Source organism: Fundulus heteroclitus, unplaced genomic scaffold (genome assembly GCF_011125445.2).
Source record: "Fundulus heteroclitus isolate FHET01 unplaced genomic scaffold, MU-UCD_Fhet_4.1 scaffold_802, whole genome shotgun sequence".
NCBI classification, from domain to species: domain Eukaryota; kingdom Metazoa; phylum Chordata; class Actinopteri; order Cyprinodontiformes; family Fundulidae; genus Fundulus; species Fundulus heteroclitus.
The window spans coordinates 24,442-34,802 of NW_023397255.1; positions in this window are offsets into that span (position 1 = coordinate 24,442).

Here is a 10,361-nt window from a genome sequence, read left to right on the forward strand (position 1 = left end):
TGTCTAATAAATATAATGTATCATTCAAACTATAGCATGGAGGAAAAAGGTGAAAACAATAACTTATTGTTTTAAAATATCTCAATAAAGCACTCTGTTATAACACAAGTTGTCAATATATGTCTGTAATAACTTCAAAGGCTCAGCTGTAGTATATTCCGTTACTAGTATTAAGGTTCAAATAAAGTGCTACCCAAATAAATATATGATGCATTAATATACTGTCAAGCTGTCTTTAAAATGTCCTTTAGGCCTAGAGTTTAGACAGTCTCCTCTTGTATGGCAGTAAATGACAGGAGTCCACTGTTGGTTGGCACATAATGATATAAGTCCCCTTTCAAATGGTCTACAGCGACAGTCACATGCAAAAATCCAGCCAATAATATTTATAATTATTACGCAAACCCGTTTTTTGGCAGTAAAATATAAAGTCCCAGCTTTCATTTGCCATTTGTATGTGTGGAATGCTGATGTAAACATTTTGAATAGATCCTCTTTACTATTTTTAACCACATTGCCATAACACTTTCTTGAGGGTATTTGGACATGTTTAAGTTACTGATTTTAAAGTGATTTGTTGATATAGTAATTTCAGAAAATAGTTAAGTAGTTATCCTTTCAGTAAGAAGTTTATTTGTCATTCAAACTATAGAATGAATGAAAAAAGTGAAAACAATAACATAAGAAATGTCATTCAATAAAGCACTCTCTTCACACACAACTTGATAATATATGTCTATAATAATGTATAGGCTCAAGTGTAGTATATTCTGTTACTAGTATTAAGGTTCAAATAAAGTGCCACCCAAATAAATATATGAGGCATTAATGTACTGTCAAGCTGTCTTTAAAATGTCCTTTAGGCCTAGAGTTTAGACAGTCTCCTCTTGTATGGCAGTAAATGACAGGAGTCCACTGTTGGTTGGCACATAATGATATAAGTCCCCTTTTAAATGGTCTACAGCGACAGTCACATGCAAAAATCCAGCCAATAATATTTATAATTATTACGCAAACCAGTTTTTTGGCAGTAAAATATAAGGTCCCAGCTTTCATTTGCCATTTGTATGTGTGGAATGATGATGTAAACATTTTGAATAGACCCTCTTTACTATTTTTAACCACACTGCCATAACACTTTCTTGAGGGTATTTGGACATGTTTAAGGTACTGATTTTAAAGTGATTTATTGATATAGTAATTTCAGAAAATAGTTAGGTGGTTATCCTTTCAGTAAGAAGTTTATTTGTCATTCAAACTATAGCATGAATGAAAAAAATGAAAACAATAACATAAGAAATGTCATTCAATAAAGCACACTCTTCACACACAACTTGATAATATATGTCTATAATAAATGTATAGGCTCAAGTGTAGTATATTCTGTTACTAGTTTTAAGGTTCAAATAAAGTGCTACCCAAATAAATATGAGGCATTAATGTACTGTCAAGCTGTCATTAAAATTTCATTTAGGCCTACAGAATAGACAGTCTCCTCTTGTATGGTCTTAAATGACAGGAGTCCACTGTTGGCTGGCACATAATGATATAAGTCCCCTTTTAAATGGTCTACAGCGACAGTCACATGCCAAAATCCAGCCAATAATACTTATAATTATTACACAAACCGTTTTTTTGGCAGTAAAATGTAAAGTCCCAGCTTTCATTTGCCATTTGTACGTGTGGAATGGTGATGTAAAAATTTTGAATAGATCCTCTTTACTATTTTTTAACCACATAGCCATAATACTTTCTTGAGGGTATTTGGACACGTTTAAGGTACTGATTTTAAAGTAATTTATTGATATAGTAATTTCAGGAAATAGTTAAGTAGGTATCCTTTCAGTAAGAAGTTTATTTGCCATTCGAACTATAGCATGAATGAAAAAAGTGAAGACAATAACATAAGAAATTTCATTCAATAAAGCACTCTCTTCACACACAGCTGTAGTATATTCTATTACTAGTATTAAGGTTCAAATAAAGTGCTACCCAAAAAAATATATGAGGCATTAATGTGCTGTCATGCTGTCATTAAAATTTCCTTTAGGCCTAGAGTTTAGACAGTCTCCTCTTGTATGGCAGTAAATGACAGGAGTCCACTGTTGGTTGGCACATAATGATATAAGTTCCCTTTTAAATGGTCTACAGCGACAGTCACATGCAAAAACCCAGCCAATAATACTTATAATTATTACGCAAACCCGTTTTTTGGCAGTAAAATATAAAGTCCCAGCTTTCATTTGCCATTTGTATGTGTGGAATGGTGATGTAAACATTTTGAACAGATCCTCTTTACTATTTTTAACCACATTGCCATAACACTTTCTTGAGGGTATTTGGGCATGTTTAAGGTACTGATTTTAAAGTGATTTATTTATATAGTAATTTCAGGAAGCAGTTAAGTAGTTATCCTTTCAGTAAGAAGTTTATTTGTCATTCAAAATATACCATGAATGAAAAAAAGTGAAGACAATAACATAAGAAATTTCATTCAATAAAGCACTCTCTTCACACACAACTTGATAATATATGTCTATAATAATGTATAGGCTCAAGTGTAGTATATTATGTTACTAGTATTAAGGTTCAAATAAAGTGCTACCCAAATAAATATATGAGGCATTAATGTGCTGTCAAGCTGTCATTAAAATTTCCTTTAGGCCTAAAGTTTAGACAGTCTCCTCTTGTATGGTAGTAAATGACAGGAGTCCACTGTTGGTTGGCACATAATGATATAAGTCCCCTTTTAAATGGTCTACAGCGACAGTCACATGCCAAAATCCAGCCAATAATACTTTATATTTTACTGCCAAAAAAACGGGTTTGCATAATAATTATAAGTCCCAGCTTTCATTTGCCATTTGTATGTGTGGAATGGTGATGTAAACATTTTGAATAGATCCTCTTTACTATTTTTAACCACATTGCCATAACACTTTCTTGAGGGTATTTGGGCATGTTTAAGGTACTGATTTTAAAGTGATTTATTTATATAGTAATTTCAGGAAATAGTTAAGTAGGTATCCTTTCAGTAAGAAGTTTATTTGCCATTCAAACTATAGCAGGAATGAAAAAAGTGAAGACAATAACATAAGAAATTTCATTCAATAAAGCACTCTCTTCACACACAGCTGTAGTATATTCTATTACTAGTATTAAGGTTCAAATAAAGTGCTACCCAAATAAATATATGTGGCATTACTGTACTGTCAAGCTGTCATTAAAATTTCCTTTAGGCCTACAGAATAGACAGTCTCCTCTTGTATGGCATTAAATGACAGGAGTCCACTGTTGGCTGGCACATAATGATATAAGTCCCCATTTAAATGGTCTACAGCGATAGTCACATGCCACAATCCAGCCAAAATCCTAAATTCATATAACTATTCTATATGACCTGTTATTTTTTACAGCAAAAAACATAACCCCGAGCCAAAAGTATTTTGTACTAAATAAATATTTTGAATAAAATGGTCAGCCACACGATTGATTGTATAGTATTTTATTAATATAAAAAAATCTGTTTTACAATGTATTTTTACATCAATCTGCAGTACAGAAATATTGTTCACCGGTACATAATGAAACATGTTTTCTCTTAAGGAAGAATTTAAATCAAATTTGAAAATATTGAGCTACCAGGAAGAGCATAAAATGAACATTATTGGGATTGATTTCCAAAGCCTGAAACAAGATTGCCTCTTTTTTAAATTTTTGTCAAAAAGTTCAATAGTGCATCTTTCTGTGGGTGGAGATAATTATATCAGCTGCTCCACCCCTAGCAAGAGTAGCAGTCAAGCAGTGAATGACAGCACTTCTCATATCTATAGGGCTTGGGTTCCGCATTGCATTGTGGGACGTGGCAGCCATGTTGATGGCTCCGCGAACGTTAACATAACTCTGACAACGTTGAAAGAAGAGACGTAGAAGTAGAGTTGAGAAAGAATAAATAAAAAAAAAGATGTTTAAATCCTGAAAAGGATCTGGAATTTACCCGGACACATTAAATAGAGAAGCCAGGGACTGGTATGTTGACCTTGTTTGTGGTGTGAGGGCCTATACTTCAGAACAGTTCCGAAGCTACAAGTCCTTGGAGTCTCATGTGCAGTTCACGAATGGATGGGTTCAGGAGCTGCAGATCATAAAGTCAGCAAACAGTGGGAACACAGTAACTCGTACAAAGGTAAGCTGTGCTCTGACAGGCTCTGGCACCTGCTAGTTTAGTAACTGCTAACCGTTAGTGCTAACAACCACTCACGCATGTAATGTACTTTTAACTAGCTGCTATGTGTTTCAAAGGTGTAGTTAGTAACGTTAACTGCCAACCCTCCCTAAACCCTCCGGGTTTCTCATATATTTGAGCCTTTTCCCACTGCCGTTTTAGTATTTATGTGCATGTATGTGGTGTCGCGGTTGAAGGAAAGAAACAATGTAGGCTATAAAATAAAACCGTGCATCTTTAACTTACCAGAATGAAAATGCAGGGAACACACTCTCATTGACATTGGGATACTGTGGAAAGTTATGTTCGGTCGTCTTAAAGCCACGATCCAAGTGAGCTGACGACTCCGTGGTTGCGCCTCCAGGCAGGAAAGCGGTGGAAAGTTAACCCATTTTCTATGTTTTTCCCATGGCGATCATGTGTTGCGCTGTTACAGCCCACAATACAGCAAAGGGAGTACAGTACGTGGTAGTCATAGCCAGTAGTCTGAGTAGCGGTAAAGGAGGCAATCAACATGGCGGCCACGCAAAGTAATGCTATTTTTAGAATGTGACATCACAAGACGTCATATCGCGTGGTAAGCGGTAGGGCAAGCTTGATGTGTCCTCTGCTGTTTCGCTGTAAAAGAGCTGTGCGTTACCCTTGGTTTTACTCGGTAAAACGACTGCTTTTTCCAAGTCTAAGACCATGGTTTTTAAACACTGTTGCTATGGAACGTGCAACAGCGACTCGAGGTACGCTGATCGGCCGCATATGAAGGATGTTTTCTCCATTAATTTCCCGAAATTCAAGACTGCCAAGGAGAAATGTGTGCGCTGGGTACACCGGTGCGGTCGGCCTACACAACAGTTCAACCCGGAAACAGTTACCAAATTGACGTACATATGTAGCAAGCATTTTGTTGGAGGAAAGGGCACAACCGAAGAACATCCTGACCCAATTCCAGCAACATCAAGTAGTGAACAGGTAAGAGTTTTTTGGTGTTTTATTGAAGCTTAAATCTTATCATACGTCGAACAGCTCACGACGAAATGAGCCATCCTTTGTTACACTTTTGTCATGTCTGCGTGTCTATCCTGCCTCGCGATATTGGTTTAGGTCCCTAAATTGACCATGATTGTTTGTTTTGTCATCATTTCAGCTGGAGAGGTACAGCTGGAATTTCTTAAGGGAAAGATTCTGAGATGTAAACAGTTGTTTTGTAGCTACCTATTGGCAACATATACCGATTCCTGGACGGTGATTACAAACAGAAAAAAAACGGCAGACGACACCATGAACGCAGAGCAGGAAAAAAAAACGACTTACCGTTCGATCAACTCGGCCCGTTTTCCAGTCTTTTTAAGCCCTCGACACTCAAGCTATCGTTTGAGCTGAAGGTTGGTGTGTTCTTCGACAGTTCGACCAGTAAACCGTGCGCCTGGGACATCGTCTTGCGAAAGTTTAACGGCTGCAAAGTCGGTCATATCGCTGTTTCTGTTGCGCGTGTAATGGCTGGTGGCTACGGGCGCTCTCTACCTGTTTGTCCTACCAAAGCGGCAAGGGCCGTTGCTCCTGAGATGGTGAGGTCACGTGCACGGTACGCCATTACGTCATGACGCCCACGCCCTATTACAAAGAAATGCTAAAAGATTATGTGGGAGGAATGGGTGTTTAACCTTACCAGTTTGAACCTGAATCTACAGCTTGATCTCCAGAATCAAGCGGGGACTCTTCAGGTGGTCCAAAATAGAGCAAGCCCACAGCATCATAAACGTACTCTTTGGCTTCCTAGCCACCACAGCAAGCTTCTTGTAGATGTCTAGAAAATAGGCAATTTTAATTAAACTTGTTTTTCATGGCAGGCAATGCTCAAAGTGTGCTAGATGTGTTGTTGAAGTCATGACCATATTATTATATTATCCTATCCTAATATCCTTTAAGGAGTAGCTGCCATACTTTGATTTATGCCTTTATCAAGGCCTGTTGCTTGGTGCTCCAAAGTTTTTGGATGGCAGTTATCAAATAGCTGTGCTACAGATTAAAATATGTCTTCATCTTGTAAATGGAGATATTTATATGCCAGAAAAGGTTCATGGCAGTTTTTGGGTAACACCCACTGAGCATGGTGGCAGCCGCGACCATCAAGTTGCCTCTGTGTTCTTACAGACACTTTTAACAGCCAACAGTACCCCTAACCTGCTTCATTGTCACTATGCTGGCTCCTAAACACAACACAAATTGCAAACAGGGTTCTCAAGCAACTTTTAGAAATGATAAACTTCTGTTGAGCTAATGAGCAAAAATTTGCCACATTTTCAAGGTCACTACAAAATAAGAATATAAGTTTAGATTTGCTTGTCAGTACTGTGATATAGACCAAACTGTTTAAAACTCCAAACAAAAGGTTTGGAAGAGGCTTAAGACTTGAGCTTTCAATGCATAGAGTCTAAAATCAAGTCAGTTTCTAAGCACAACCTCTGTCACAGTACTCCAGCTGAACAATAGCAACCTTTAGGTAGGGTACTTTAATCGGCATGTTAATGTTGATGTGCCGAAGGACCATTCCTGAATTAAAAGACAACTCTTTACGTCCAAACACAGGGGAAATGTGCTGGTGTTTTCATTCCAATCCATACATCCATCCCAAAGAAGAAACATTTACAAGACTAAAGCTTTTAGAAACCAATCCAGACAAGCAGATTCACTAACAGTTAGTAATAATGGGTTTGGAATTTCTGTTTTTCTAGGTTTTTTTTAGGATTTGAAATTTTAGAGATATTCGATTAAAAAAATTGAAATATTATGTACTACAAATATATTAGATATTAACTTACAACTCCTCATAATTGGAGCCCTCTGTTTCAGGTTCCCAGTCATGGTCATCCACATCACATTTCTAAAAACCAATCCTTGTCCAGGCAAGTTGTCAGGATTGTGGGTATATATTCAGGGCAGAAGACGAATTTCTTCTTTTAAGGCTTGTGAAACAGTTGCGACAAAAGTCACAATTGAGAGTTTTTTCTCCTTTTGCAGCCATTTTAATCTTATTACGTATACATCTTGCCTTCCAATAGGTAGGCCAATTTACCTAGGTTACTTTTGAAACTTTTTATCTACATCTTTCAAACCACAACAAGGTAAGGTTCACATTTTAACTTCTAATGAATGTTTTTATCATATATACATCACTTTGTTTTCTTTTACAAACTCTCCCTAGTTAACCACTTGCCATGTGATTGTTCCTAAATATTTCAGAGAAAAATGAGACATAAAAGGGTTTGTCCAGAAACAGAAGCTTTGCATTTCACTTCTTCTGGGGGGGATAAAGACACATTTTACAAAAGATTCATCAACAAGGAGAAAGGTATGTTTGTTAAATTAGTATATCAGACTCTCTGGAGTTTTCTGTGTTATACAGGTATAACATTTCAATTCAGCCCTTGTACACCATCTTAGTATTACAGTATGTGATATATTGCCATGTAAGGTTTTGCCCAAAATGTTCTAAAGACATAGTTTGTCATGGTAGTACAGGTCTGTGTATATGTAGAAAGATAAAATCCTCTGACATTTTGGATAACACTGTGGAAAAATTTAAGTTAATGCTTTATAGGATTTCCAGTATTTGTGTACCTTCATTTGTGAGTAAAATTACAAGGATTAGGTCCTCTGGATGGGTTCTTCTTTGTTGAAATCAAAGCCACTGCTTACAAGGCTGGGTTTATCAATAGCCCCACAGACTTAAGAAGTGTCTTGGAAAAGAGATGAAACATTTCAATAAAGACAAATGCATCCAGAGGACCTATTTAATTCGTTTTCACCTGAATTTTTTAGGAGTGTCAGGAAACATAATTTTGCAATTTGTTAATTATATACATTAGACCATAAAAGTTTTTTTTCCATCCAGGGGTTTTTATCTCTAGTTGTAAATTTTTGTTTTACAGAAACTTACAATGGTATACTTCCATTGTGCCAATACTTATTTTCTGTTTCGAGCTGAAAGCATGCTGGAATGGGAAGGGGGAAGGGTGAGGTGCAAACATGTTTGCAGGCCTGTTGTTCTGATGCAAATGTGATTAATGGCTGTGCTGCTACAGAACTGTGACCACCCCCTTAAACACAGGGATGTGGTATCAATATTCTAAGTAGAAACCTGTAATGAACTAAAAAAAATATTTAAAATGCTAGATATTAAAAATGTCTTTAAACACAACATGTCAGGAATCCTGAATCAAGCAAACTTTGTTGTCACAATGTGTTACCATGGTGAAATTACTTAGGATGTAAATAAAAAATAAACACATTTTAAAGTAACGTCACATAATATATAGCAGACTTGATATTTACAGGGTATTTTTTCACAGAAAATACAACTGATAATTACACAAAGCAGTCAGGGGCCTAAATGGTAATTGGTAAATAGTATGTACTTTGATTTCTACCAATGTTTTTACAGGACCAACTCCATTCATCGCATAGCAGTCCACAACTACCAGAAAAGATCTCACAGACATCTCACAGAGTGTTATCTGTGTTTACCCAGAAATGACTGACACTCACCTGAGTCACATTCCAGAGGAATTATGCATTGGTGAAATGGTAAGGATGCATTCATGCATGGTTTTATATAAAATGTTTTGCTGTGCTTTTCTTGTTTGCTGCAATACTATGGATAATGTGTGTTTTTCATTCCGGATCCAGTCAGAGCAGAAAAATGTTCCAGGAGAACAAACAGAACAACACCATGAAGTAAAAAACCAAGGACAAGATACACATACAGTAAGTTTTTTCAAGTCCCAAATAGTGGTGTGTACAATTACGTCTATTTACTGTATGACAATACTTATCATTGGCAGAGATTTGACTGTAATGTATAAATTGCTCATGTTTATTGAATATGACTCTTAGGGACCAAAGTTCACTCATATTTTGTGCTTTCTAAATTTAAATATGTAGTTGCAGTTTTTCCACATTGTGAACCAAAATATGTGAGAATTTTATCTTTATGTGTTTATAGATAGGAATTTGTGTCTGTATAAAGGATTTTTGTATAATCTTGTATAAAATCTGGGCTGCACAGTGGTGCTGAGATTAGCACTGTTGCCTTGCAGCAAGAAGGTTCTGGGTTCAAATCCAACCCTGGGTCTTTCTGCATGGAGTTTGCATGTTCTCCCTGTGCATGCGTGCATCTTCTTCCTTACTGACTGCACTATTTGAGCAGAACGTATCATGGTAACCACTGATGCACTTCTGTTTTGGCTAAAGTGTACCTACTCAATAAGGGCATTTGGATAGACCCACAGCAGAATTTTAACTCATATCTGTAATTAGAGAACACAAAAATTGTAAATTGTGTGAAAAAAATTGGAACTTATCAAATTGTTTGTAACTTGTCAAATTACTTTTTAAATACAAATCTTTATGGATGCATAACAATAAAATTATCAGATACTTTGGATTACCATGTGGAAAAATATATTTATAACTACACATTCTGATTTAAATGCATACAGTATATATATATATATATATATATATATATATATATATATATATATATATATATATATATATATATAAATTATTAGGACCTATTTTCCACCTATTAATAACACCTATTTAACAGTCAGTCAGTGATACATGGAGAGATATTGCAAGAACCTGTTAAATACCACCCTCCCTAATATTTATGAATTCTTCCAATGTTTTCACAGGACATACTCTGTTCATCACATACCAGTACACAAACAACAGATGATATGGATAACTTAGAGAGTATACTCAGTATTCACCAAGAAATGACTGGCACTAACCTGAGGGATGAGTATTTATAAACATGTTGCAGCTCAAGAGGAGTATTGCGACTCAGATGCAGATGTCCAGGCTGTGCAGAGTACTACCACATGTCAAGAAGGCAAGATCTTAGGTTGCATGCAGTGTATAACACTAACAATGTAAATTACTTTATTCAACTATAAAAAATTGATGTCTGTGTTATTTCAGCACGACCAAATTCTGAAGAAAATGCATCAAATTCAACAAAAAAATTGTTGGCAAGAAATCATCACTGCTATCAGTATGATATCACTCTAAAAATTTCATTGCATGTAGTGAGGAATGTTAGAAAAAAAATCACTTTCAACCACAACATTTT